The 14,093-nt window shown below is 39.8% G+C and overlaps 1 protein-coding gene and 1 pseudogene across 1 annotated transcript in view; both read left to right on the top strand.

Annotated features, from left to right (window-relative positions):
- LOC134003428 (peroxiredoxin-like 2A) overlaps positions 1 to 14,093 on the top strand; it is a 283,623-nt gene that overhangs the window by 141,427 nt on the left and 128,103 nt on the right. The window lies entirely within an intron of this gene.
- The window catches only part of LOC134003152 (rho GTPase-activating protein 44-like), a 16,639-nt pseudogene continuing 2,979 nt past the window's right edge, over positions 434 to 14,093 (top strand).

Genomic DNA, 14,093 nt, shown 5'->3' with positions numbered 1-14,093 from the left:
CTCCCTCCTTTCCTTCCTCCCTTCCTTCCTCCTTTCCTCCTTTCCTTCCTTCTTCCTCCCTTCCTTCTTCCTCCCTTCCTTCTTCCTTTGCTTCCTTCCTTGACTCGAGGACAACACAAGGGTTAAAAGGTTTAATTGAAACTCAGCCTAACTGAACCCGCTCTGAGTCAATATACCAGTCTAAATGGAGAAAGTATCAAACATATGTGTTAATGAATGAATAACTACTGATGCATTCAAATAAACCAGTCTTTAATAGAAAAGCTTTTTCCCCCAGTATGACATCACCCAAAATAAACTGCCACTTATCCACCAGTACGACTTCTACACTGGTTTTTATGGTAGATTTCCCTTCATAAGAACTAAAGAACCTAAACAATAAAGAACAGACCCTGATAACAAAGTATACCCGTCCACCAGCTCCCATAGCCTCATGTACCAGTATGTCATCATCACAAAGAAACCACACTAATGAACGAGCCGCTGATTGCAGCTGCTGGAAACTTCTTATTTTATTTTTGAGGGGATTTTCTTGTATCCATTAGGGAAACTTTGACCTAATTAGAGCTAAATGGAGCAATCATTTTCTCTCTCTGGTGGTTTGAAGCACATCAGGGAGAAGACATTTCACCCCCTCGATTCACTCTCCTCATTACACCCAGTAACACTGCCCCCCCCTCTTCCTCCTCCTCCTCCATCACTTCCTCTTCCACTCCGCTTGCTCCTCCATCTTTTACTCTTTGTCTCTAAAAAGTTTTCTCTCCTGTCAAAGTTGCTCCGCTGCTGTTAATGAGCCCGTGATCTTTACTTTTACTCCTGTCCTCATTGTGTTTGTCTCTGTTTTGTTGTTGTTTTTTGTTTTTTTTTAAACACAATGCAGCATTAGGAAGATACAAAGGTACAGTATAGATCCTTTTCCTCCAGTCATCTTCCCATCGGTCTCTATCCATCATGTTTGTCTCAGCAGCACGTTGACAGGATCCGTCTCTCATCTGTTGCGTGTGTGTGTTTTAACGCTCCGGTGCAGGTGGACTCCTATAGTTCAATGTCTCCAGCAGAGAGATGATGGGTGGGAGGAGGGTGGGGTGGTTGGGTGGGGTGGGGGGTGAAATATGGGTGACATGAACAAAGCAAGTCTTTTTCTCTATCTTTGTGTTTACGTAACGTCTGGAGCTGGATAGACTTGTTCAGCCTGTGAGGACAATAGTCTTCTTGTGCAGTCTTAGCCAAAGTCACGGTTAAGTAAAGCTCCTGGTTTTCTTTCTTTTCTCCCTCTATATAAAAGAATAGTTTGACATTTTGCTTTTAAAAAAAAATATATATATATATAGCTGTAGCTTAGCACAAACAATTGGAAACAGCTAGTCTGACCAAAGCAGGGTTAATATAGTTAACTAATGGCGCTTTTCCACTACACAGTTCCAGCACAACTCGCCTCGGTTCTTTTTGCGTTTCCATCAGGGATAGTACCTGGTACCTGGTACTTTTTTAGTATCTGCTCTGGTGAGGTTCCAAGCGAGCCGAGCCGATACTAAAATGTGACGTCGACACACTGCTAGCCGCTGATTGGTCAGAAGAGTTGTCGCTGGAAGAGTCATGAGCCGTCCCACACAAGAATCAAACCCGGCATTTTTAGATACCAACAAAAGCGTTACCATAGTTACAGCTATACGGCTCAATTTTCTTGCTTTGTGTGAGACAGGAAGCCTCATACAGCAGCAAGTACACCATCGCCTCCATGTCCTCCATTGTTTATGTGTTTTGTGTCGCGTATAAAACGAACCCACGGCAGTTTCGCGGAGCCGTGCTATGACGACCCCGCCCACGTTGAGTAGGTACTTTTTTGTAATGGAAAAGGTTCCTGGAACCGTACCGAGGCGAGGCGAGTCGAGGCGAGTCATGCTTGAACTGTGTAGTGGAAAAGCGCCATAAAACTACAATGAACAATGCAAAACTAACTAAAACTAAACTGAACAGCAGATAAAAATCAGCTTAGTTTGAGTTTTCTTTTCATTTCTCCATTTTGACTCTTTGACTGAACACAAACACAGCAAACTTTACCTCAGTGTCAGCATTATTTCATCCTTTACAGCTTCTACTAATCAATGCTTTTTCCTCCTAATCCCTGAAACACTAAAACTACATAAAAACTAAACTAAAAACTACTTCATCACTTTGTTAAAATAACTTTTCTCCCTCTCTATAAAGGAATAGTTTGACTTTTTTTTTAAAAGTGCTTATTAAAATATATATATATAGCTGTAGCTTAGCATGAATACTGGAAACATATGGAAACAGCTTGTTCATCCAAAGCAGGATTAATATATTATAGTTAAATAAAACTACAATTACCAATGCAAAACTAACTCAAACTAAACTGAACTATAGATAAAATCAGCTTAGTTTTAGTTTTCTTTTCTCCATTTTTTCTGTTATTTCATCCTTTCGTCTTCTACTAATCAACGCTTTTTCCTCCTAATACCTGAAACACTAAAAATTAAGACTAAAACTACATAGAAACTAAACAAAAAACTACTTAATCACTTTGTTAAATTCACTAAAACTAAACTGAAATAAAAAAGCAAACTGATAAAACTATAATAACGCTGCTCCAAAGGTTATAAAACCCAATCACCAGCAGCTCCATTAGGTGTTTGGTCCTTAAAATGTCAGAAAATGATGATGAGACAATCTTTCCCAAAGTTAAAGGTCACTTTAAATGTCTCCTTTAATCCTGAGCAACAGCCCCAAAACCCAAAATATCATATCATACCAATCATAGAGGACCAAAGAAAGTAGGAAATATTCACATTTAAGAAGCTGGAATCAGAGAATATCAACATAATGACTTTAATAGTTGACGACTAATTGATTAATTGATGCTTAATAATCAACACACTGACTCTATCACTCCTTATGTGCTATATAAAGCACCATAAAGTGACCTATGTGTTTTATTTGAACACTTAAAGAGTTTATAAAGCCTTGAAAAGTGTGAAACTTTATATTATTATTATATTATTTGTAAAGGTTATTTTTTTTACCTAGCCAATAATGTAATAACTTAGTATGTTATTGGCAAGTTATCACATTATCCCCTCACATGCTGTTCATATTCAGACTCTTCACAGTATCCTCTTAATAATTAGTCAAATCATTCATTAATACGTCGTCAGTCACAGATAATAAGCGATATTAATCCTTAATGAAGCTTTCAGAGAGCTGAGAGAGTTTATTATTCAGCTTTTACACTTTTAGAAAAAACATGAATTATATTAAATGTGAAGAATGCAACAGTATTTTTTTTTAATTTTTGAATAAATAAGGGTCAAAAACACTTAAAAAATAATATGAATCAGCTGCACTAAAATGTTTTAAGGAGAATTTATCAAATTTTAGGCTAAAAGTAAGAAGTTTTAAAGTGTATTTACTGGTTTCAGATTTAAAAATGTGTCAAATTTCACCCTGAACAGTATATAAGGGTTAAAAAACGGGCAAAATTATCACATTATCTGTCATTATTATCACATTATCGGTCATTATTATTACATTATCTGTCATTATTATCACATTATCGGTCATTATTATTACATTATCGGTCATTATTATCACATTATCGGTCATTATTGTCACATTATCGGTCATTATTATTACATTATCGGTCATTATTATTACATTATCGGCCATTATTATCACATTATCGGCCATTATTGTCACATTATCGGCCATTATTATCACATTATCGGTCATTATTGTCACATTATCGGTCATTATTATTACATTATCGGCCATTATTATCACATTATCGGCCATTATTGTCACATTATTGGTCATTATTATCACATTATCGGTCATTATTATCACATTATCGACCATTATTATCACATTATCGGTCATTATTATCCCATTATCGGTCATTATTATTACATTACCGGCCATTATTATCACATTATCGGTCATTATTATCACATTATCGACCATTATTATCACATTATAGGTCATTATTATCCCATTATCGGTCATTATTATTACATTATCGGCCATTATTATCACATTATCGACCATTATTATCACATTATCGGTCATTATTATCACATTATCGGTCATTATTATCACATTATCGGCCATTATTATCACATTATCTGACATTATTATCACATTATCGGCCATTATTATCACATTATCGGCCATTATTATCACATTATCAGCCATTATTATTACATTATCTGACATTATTATTACATTATCGGTCATTATTATCACATTATCGGCCACTATTATCACATATCGGTCATTATTATCCCATTATCGGCCATTATTATCACATTATCGGTCATTATTATTACATTATCTGTCATTATTATCACATTATCGGCCATTATTATCACATTATCGGCCATTATTGTCACATTATCGGCCATTATTATCACATTATCGGTCATTATTATTACATTATCGGCCATAATTATCACATTATCGGTCATTATTATCACATTATCGACCATTATTATCCCATTATCTGACATTATTATCACATTATCGGCCATTATTATCACATTATCTGACATTATTATCACATTATCGGCCATTATTATCACATTATCGGTCATTATTATCACATTATAGGTCATTATTATCACATTAGCGGTCATTATTATTACATTATCGGTTATTATTATCACATTATCGGTCATTATTATCACATTATCGGTCATTATTATCACATTATCGGTTATTATTATCACATTATCGGCCATTATTGTCACATTATCGGTCATTATTATCACATTATCGGTTATTATTATCACATTATAGGTCATTATTATCACATTATCGGCCATTATTGTCACATTATCGGCCATTATTGTCACATTATCGGCCATTATTATTACATTATCGGCCATTATTATCACATTAGCGGTCATTATTATCACATTATAGGTCATTATTATCACATTATCGGCCATTATTGTCACATTATCGGCCATTATTGTCACATTATCGGCCATTATTATTACATTATCGGCCATTATTATCACATTAGCGGTCATTATTATCACATTATAGGTCATTATTGTCACATTATCGGCCATTATTAACACATTATCGGCCATTATTATCACATTATCGGTCATTATTGTCACATTATCGGCCATTATTATCACATTATCGGTCATTATTGTCACATTATCGGTCATTATTATCACATTATCGGTCATTATTATCACATTATCGACCATTATTGTCACATTATCGGCCATTATTATCACATTATCGACCATTATTGTCACATTATAGGTCATTATTATCACATTATCTGACATTATTGTCACATTATCGGCCATTATTATTACATTATCTGACATTATTATTACATTATCGGTCATTATTATCACATTATCGGCCATTATTGTCACATTATCGGCCATTATTGTCACATTATCGGTCATTATTGTCACATTATCTGCCATTATTGTCACATTATCGGTCATTATTATTACATTATCGGTCATTATTGTCACATTATCGGTCATTATTATCACATTATCGGTCATTATTATCCCATTATCGGCCATTATTATCACATTATCTGTCATTATTATCACATTATCGGCCATTATTGTCACATTATCGGTCATTATTGTCACATTATCGGCCATTATTATCACATTATCGGTCATTATTATCAGATTATCGGCCATTATTATCACATTATCGGCCATTATTATCACATTATCGGTCATTACATAAGCAAATTTCTCCCAAAATGTCAAACTATTCCATGAAGTGATGTCTTCGGGCCTGAGAGTAGCAGTGATGATGTCAACTGGACCAAAACATGCATCTTATTTTTGTTCAACTCATTCAAAACTGCTGCTGCTGTCGCAGTTCCCCCCCAAAAAACATTTCACTCATACACCACCACCATGAAGGAGAAGATGTCATTAAAAAGAAAAAAAGAAGGGGGGATAGTAGATAAAATGCTGTGGATCATAAGAGTGATACAAGCTGATCCAGGGTCAGACTTTAGGGAAGCTGATCCCTCTTCATCAGCAGGCCCAAACTTCCCCAAACTTGAACCACACACACACACACACACACACACACACACACACACACACACACACACACATGCACACACGCCCTCCTTTGATTTGATTGGCTGTGCATCTCTGTCCCACTGCAGCATGGGTGTCAGGGTGATGGACACTTCATGGGTGTCACGCAGGGGCTCGTCTTCTACGCGTAAAAGCTCCTCCACGCCTCCGAGCGTGCATCCCCCCGCCCCGCCCAATGACGCTCTCATCCCCGAGCAGCCTGGGGATTTCTCTGCCTCCCCCTCCCCCACCCTTCCTCCCACTAGCAGCGACCGAGCCAGGTAAGGCTTGTTGTGCCTCCCCCCCCCCCCCGTCCTCCTCCTGTTTCACTCCTCCTCTTCTTCCTCTTCCTCGTCCTCCTCCTCACCTGCTGCTGCTCCCTCCCCCCCGCCGCGTGTGCTGCTGCGTCCTGACAGAACAGCGCTGTCTGCTCTCCCACGTTTATTTTTATGTGTCTGTCTCCGAAAAATGCTCATCCTCTCTCTCACCTCGTCACCTCTGTGTGAACCCCTCCTTCCCTTCCCTCCATCCCTCCGTTTCCTCCTTGCATGTCATTTCAAACTCTTGTGACTGCTTCTTTTTTTTAAAGTTTCTTTGTCAAATATATTTCCTCATCCTTGAATGTGTAGAATCATGTGTGAAGTTAATTTAATGCCTGAGTTGTGATACTTTCACTTACGTCACAAAACACACACGTATTAGGAGAAAGTTCATCCGTGTAGTTCAGGTATGGCTCATTGCTGCATGTGCATGAATGATACTATCTGTTTTGTTTCTGCCATTAGTCCAAGCATCATTAACAGCATAACAGTCCATTGTCGCAAGGCCCTGCAATGGATGAGGTGACTGACTTTTCTGTTTTTTTTACTTCATTTTTCGTGATTTGAGAAGACTTTCATGAGCACCTACTCTTTATTTATTTTCTCTGTGCTGTTCCCTCTGGAGCCCTTTTCTTCTCCCTCCTCACACAGTAATTAATATGCGCCTGACTTCCCTCCCTCCTTCATAATAGACCTGAACTTAAAGGATAAAGCTGCGGATTCTCTGTATTTGTCTTATAGTCGACAGATCTCAGATGTGCAGAGTCAAACCAGCAAATATTGTGTTTGCATCAAAAGGCCTGATAGATATTATTCCTCTGTTATTATCCATAAACTATTATTATAAACACATTAATGAACCACACTGTTGAACTGTTCCTACCATAGTTTGTTAAGAAATGGCTTCAATTCCTCAAAGAACTTCATTACAAAATCATGACATTTTGATATGAGACACAACAAGCTGGTGAGGAATTATAAGAGTCAGTAACAAATAAGGGTTGGCAAGATGAGCAATTCAAAAATATGTTAAAATAGTTTAAAAGCAGCATCAGGTTTGTTAAAATGTACATTTAGTATTTTTGTTGGTTTTATATCATTTGAAATGACATTTGCACCATTTTTTACCAAAAGTAAGACTGAATGCTCCTGAAAATGTCAAATGGTGTAACCACAAAAGAATGATAAATGTTACATATTTTATCACCTACAGTGTATTTAAGTGGACTTATACTAATAATTACTTCATTTAAATAATGTAAATGGTTCCTGATCTCCATGGTTACCCAGAGTAAATGTAATATTTAGAACAATTGTATTCCATTACCTTTATTTAATATAAAAGTTATAATGTAAGATCATGCCAAACTAGTTGATATGGTGTTTTATTGAGAATTTACTGTTTTTAAGCAAGTTGAATTATTTGGTACAAAGTTTTTATGGTTACACCACTTAGACATTTTTGCCATAATCCTCTAATATATTCTCTCAAAATGGATTAAAAGCAGAAATTTGATGCTGGGTCCACAAAAAAAGAATGTGTGCAAGTTATTCATATGTTTATTTTCTACATTTTAACCCTTTAAATTTAAACTAAACCACATGGACACAAAAAAACCTCACTTACCCATTAACATCTGCATTACAAGGAACTACTGTCTGGAGACTGAAAATCGTGAGATTTATCGACAATAAGAGAATTATATAGAAAATTTGCAACGTCATCCTTTAACCTTACTACTCAGTATCTCCCACCTCTTGTTCCTTTATTAGACACTAATGAATTTAACAGCTTTTCAGCCTCTGGAGACCACCTCAGTTCCCCATGAAACTCTGATATCTTTATCATTGCAGCTCGGATGATGCATCCTCCAATTGGTCGGACTCCTGTTATGCCTACCCCTCCCCTGAGGAGGAGAGGCCGCCTCCCCCTTACCCCTCTTCCTCATCCTCCTCCTCCTCTTCCTCTTGCTCGTCCTTTTCGCTCCCTCACCACCATTTCTACACCCGAGCACCTCCGGGTATGCGTCCCGTCGCTCCCAGCCCCGAATCCGTGCCTCCCGGCCCGTCCCCCCCCCTCCGCCGCTCCGGCTACAGCCCGGTCCCACCCTCCCCACACTCCCTCAGCCCCTCTCCTCAGCACCTTGATGTCAACTCCAACCCCAAACCCAACTCCCTGCACCTGCCCAAACAGGCCTCCCTGTCCGACGCTCCGCATGCGCCCCCATCCGATGCGAATGGCTCCACCCTTTACATCAAACCCCCGCTCGTTCTTACTCGCCACGATCTGTTCCTGGGCTCCCCCAAACCCCCCAACACCCCCCTCTCTGCTCCCCCTCCATGGGCAGCCTGTGCCTGTAACCGAGAGAGAGGAGCCAAGCCGACTAGGTAAATACAGAACCCTGCTCAACTCGCTCGTACAAATTCACACACTAAATGAAGAGAGGCCCCACAGGGACAGCATGAGAGAGGGATGATGTGAGGAGAAAAAGAGGGATGGGTGAGACTCAGATACCCCCCCCCCCAAAAAAAAAAAAATTCTCCTTTTGGTTTTTTCCGGATCTGTCAGTCATTGAAATCAACAAGTTTCATTATCAAGCCCATCTTTTAATTTAACAGCCATGTATGCGATCCATAACTTTCCACGTTGCCAGGATATTCAGGAGGCGGTTGCTAGGCAACAAAGGACATTTTCAAAAAGCCTTTCTGTGAATACCATTATAAAAGAAAAAAAGAAAGAAAAGGTGGGCGTTAATGAGTCATACCAGTGGGCCCAGTCAGCCCTGAGTGAGTGCACTGCAAGATCAGAAAGACACACACACACACACACACACACACACACACACACACACACACACACACAAACAAAATGATGCATGTTGAGGATGGACAGCAACAACATCAATTAACAAACATTTTCCACGTTGCAAAAAAAAGACGTTTTCAGTTCATTTACATTGTTTCCAACCTCGACTTTTTAAAAACAATCCTCGCAGCTTTCGATCATCCATCTTCGCCTCATTCCTGCTGAAAGTCGCTGCGACTATAGAAACTGGTTATGTTTTCAACTTTAAGCCCTTCCCCCCCCCCATCCCCCCCTCCTCTTACATTGGCATTCTGGCTGCACTGCACTGTAAAAGTAAAGCAAATCCATTAAGCCATCAGGGTTTATTTGGGGGATTTATTTATATATTTATTTTATTTATTTTGGATCTGCTTCTGCTGCACGTCTGTCTCTGCAGCAGCGGCATTCTGACATTGAACTATGGGTGCTCATATTTTATTTTAAAGAGCTTCACAAAAACAAAAATTGACATATTATTTATTATTATTATTATTTATTATTAAAACAGGAGTGAGATGAATGGGGCTCAGCTTGTTAACTGTGCTTTTTCTTTCCTCCTTTTTTCCCTTCACTCCTTCCCCTCAGTACTCTAAAGAACAAGGAGCTGTCTCCGGTGATCGGGCAGAAGGGACTCCAGGGGCTCCAGGGGTCGATGACCTCACAGCCGCAGCTTTCCGATCACAGCCCGCACACCCTGAGGAGAGGTAACGAGGCCGCCCCCCGTGTCTGAATCCTGGATCAGTCGCTGAATCTGTGCCAGTATTTGTCGGTTTGAGTCAGGGGTGTCAAACATGAGGCCCGTGGGTCAGAACCGGCCCGCCGAGAGGTCCAATCCGGCCCAGTTTCCTTGTTCCTCTTTTCCTTCCTTCCATCTGTCCTTCCTAACTGTCTTTCTCCCTTCCTCCCTGTCTTCTTTTCATTCATTCCTTCCATCTGTCCTTCTTCCCTTTCTTCCTTCCTTCCTTCCTTCCTTCCATCCATCTGTCCTTCCTACCTTTCTTCCTCCCTGTATTCTTTTCATTCATTCGTTCCTTCTTTCCTTCCTTCCTTCCTTCCTTCCTTCCTTCCTTCCTTCCTTCCTTCCTTCCTTCCTTCCTTCCTTCCTTCCTTCCTACCTTCCTTCCTACCTTCCATCTGCCCTTCTTTTCCTTCCTTCCTTCCCTCCTTCCTTCCTTCCTTCCTTCCTTCCTTCCTTTCTGTCTTCTTTTCCTTCCTTCCTTCCTTCCTTCCTTCCTTCCTTCCTTCCTTCCATTCCTTCCTTCCTTCTTGTATTCTCTTCTCTTCCTTCCATCTGTCCTTGCTCCCTCTCTTCCTTCCTTCCTACTTTCCTTCCTTCCTTCCTCCCTTTCTTCCTTCCATCTTTCCTTCCTGTATTCTCTTCCTTCTCCTCCTTCTTTTCCTACCTTCCTTCCTTCCCTTTAATGATCCAGTCCACATGAGATGAAACTGGGCTGTATGTGACCCTCCTGGTTAAGTCTCATTGGAAAGCCCCCCCCCCCCAACCTTTACATACATGCAGCTTGTTAAGTAGATTTTTTGCTGGATATATTTCACATGTTTGAATTAAAAGCTGCAAACATCAGTTGATTTATTGATTTGTTTTTTTGGCAGGAAATGAATCTAGTTTGATGATTAAATAACTGTTTTGGTTTTACAAATCAAAACATGTGCTCGTTGCAGCTCCTCAGATGTGATGATATGATGTTTTTCTGTGTCATATTTGATAGTTAACTTAATTTTTTGTGTCATATTTAATAGTAAACTGAATTTTCTGTGTCAAATTTAATAGTAAAACTGAATTTCTTTGAATTTTGGACTGTTTATCAGACAAAACACGATATTTGAAGACTAATTATAACGGGCGCTTTGCAGTATTTTATGACATTTTACACAGAAAATTCAGTAATCGAGAAAGTAATTGGCAGATTATTACAAAAATGAAAATAGTTGCATGAGCATCTTTAGTTTGAATTAACATCCAAGTCACTTTTCTAATAGCTGTCATTGTTTTTGCAGCTCTCTGTAATATTTTGTGGTTTCTTCTGTTTCCCTCCACAGCAAAGAAGCTCGCCCCCATCCCTCCTAAAGGTCCGTACTGCCAGACAGGAGCCATGTCCGACCAGTCCACAGGTCAGCCGTCTCCCGTCAGCTTGTCCCCGACCCCCCCCCAGCACCCCTTCCCCCCTACGGCTTCAGCTACCCTCAGGGGTACGCCACCATCGGCTCCCCGGGGCAGATCCAGATGGCAACGACGCCGTCTCTGTCGTCCCCGCCCTCGCTGGCCGGGACTCTGACTAAGGCGAGGCCGACGCCTAAGCCGCCGCGGCAGAGACCCAGCTTACCTCCTCCGCAGCCCCCCTCCACCCCCGGCAGCAGCCCCCAACCTCTGGACCATTCGGCGGGTCTACTGGATGGGTTATCTCCCGGGGAAAGCATGTCCACAGGTACAAATAACACATTTCCAACATTTCATCACATCCTTACATACACACACATTACACATCATATCAACATATACAAACTGAACCAACATTATAAAGAACAAAGAACTTCTTCTAGATATGAAGGACAATTAGAAGTTTTTCTTTCTCAATTTCAGCACAAATTTAGCTCAGTTTTATTCACTCTCTACATCAGAGGTGTCAAACTCATTTTTATTCAAAAGCAAGAGGAGGGAAAAGAAGGAGGAAGAGGAAGAGAATACAGGAAGGATAGATTGAAGGAAGGAAGGGAGGAAGGACAGATGGAAGGAAGGAAGAAAAGGGAGGAAGGACAGATGGAAGGAAGGAAGAAAAGGGAGCAAGGACAGATGGAAGGAAGGAAGGAAAAGAAGGGCAGATGGAAGGAAGGATGGAAGGAAGGAAGGGAAGAAGGGCAGATGGAAGGAAGGAAGAAAGGGAGCAAGGACAGATGGAAGGAAGGAAGGAAGGAAGGAAGGAAGGAAGGAAGGAAGGAAGGAAGGAAGGAAGGAAGGAAGGAAGGAAGGGAGGAAGGAAGGAAGGGAGGAAGGAAGGAAAAGAAGGGCAGATGGAAGGAAGGAAGGGAAGAAGGGTAGATGGAAGGAAGGAAGGAAAAGAAGACAGGGAAGAAAGGTAGGAATGACAGATGGAGGGAAAGAAGGAAGAGAAGAAGGGAAGATGGAAGGAAGGAAGGAAAAGAAGACAGGGAGGAAGAAAGGTAGGAAGGACAGATGGAAGAAAAAGAAGACAAAGAGGAAGGGAGGAAGAAAGGTAGGAAGGACAGATGGAGAGAAGGAAAAGAGGAAGAAGGAAACTGGGCCGGATTGGACCTCTCTGCATTAACTTTATATACATTCCAACACTGACACATAGTTGGTCTTTTTCTTTTTGTGATTTATTGACAATAAGACAAATATACATTAACCAGTTTTATCCTTTAAGTATTATATTAACTGTATGAAAATTAGTGTTTTTCATCGTGAATTTGTACTAAAAACATGATAATGAAACGTTGGCTGTTGCTGGATTATAACTTTATTGACTTCGTCATCTCTGGTGGATTTTCTAACTTATGTTTTTGTCTTAATTTTTTTCTTCCCTCCTCTTGTTGACTCACTTCCAGCGGTATGAGCCGAGAGGTTCAGTGTGATTCTGTATGTGAGAGGGACTTTTAGGGTAAGCAGGAGTTCATGTGGTAAAGCCTCACCTCCACTTCTCTCCTCCCTCTCTCCTCTCTCCTCTCTCTCCTCCCTTCATCCCTTCTTCCATCCTGGTCCGACACACGGAGCCGGCTGGTGCTGCAGGGTGAAGCTGATCCACTGCTCAGCCTGCTCCTCATGTTCCTTTACAGAGGGGGAAATAAGTATTGAATGCGTCAACATTTCTTTCAGTTAAGATATTCCCAGACTTTGGTATTAACTCAAGAAATCCACACATGTAAAGAAACCAAAACATTAAAGCCCATAAATACAGTTATATGTGGAATAAAGTGGTATAAGCAGCTGAAATCTGTATTTAGACAGTAATTCTACCTTCTATCTGTGCAAGTGCATATAAGCTAGGTTAGTAGATATTGATGAGCTATAAAAAGGGGTTTTTGTTACCAAAGTGTCACACAAGAGACATTTCATCATGAGTTAACCCTTTGTAGGTCACACCAAGAAAGTGCTATTTGCTTTTCCTTTCTCTTTGAGGCCATGACAACATAAAACATGGATTATTTCTTCTCATTGAGCCATTGATGTTTTACAGACCTCTACAGACCTCATTTGTTCAAAACTTCTTTTTCAAAACATGTTAGAGACTCATTTTGTTCATGTACAAGATGAAAAAATGAAACTCAACTTCAGCAGGATCTCTGATGTCAGCAGTGATTTGTGTTATTCTTCGTTTATACACTAAAGCACAACCTGTATCTATGGCAACCATAGAACATCCTGTATCTATAGCAACCATAGAACAACCTGTATCCATAGAAACCATAGAACAACCTGTATCTATAGCAACCATAGAACAACCTGTATCTATAGCAACCATAGAACAACCTGTATCTATACTGTAGCAACCATAACACAACCTGTATCTATAGCAACCATAGAACAACCTGTATCTATAGCAACCATAGAACAACCTGTATCTATAGCAACCATAGAACAACCTGTATCTATAGCAACCATAACACAACCTGTATCTATAGCAACCATAGAACAACCTGTATCTATAGCAACCATAGAACAACCTGTATCTATAGCAACCATAGAACAACCTGTATCTATAGCAACCATAGAACAACCTGTATCTATAGCAACCATAACACAACCTGTATCTATAGCAACCATAGAACAACCTGTATCTTTAGCAACCATAACAC

The sequence above is a fragment of the Scomber scombrus genome, chromosome 21, assembly GCF_963691925.1.
Source record: "Scomber scombrus chromosome 21, fScoSco1.1, whole genome shotgun sequence".
NCBI classification, from domain to species: domain Eukaryota; kingdom Metazoa; phylum Chordata; class Actinopteri; order Scombriformes; family Scombridae; genus Scomber; species Scomber scombrus.
The sequence above is the reverse complement of the archived record's forward strand: the minus strand, read 5'-3'. Positions and strand labels throughout refer to the sequence as shown.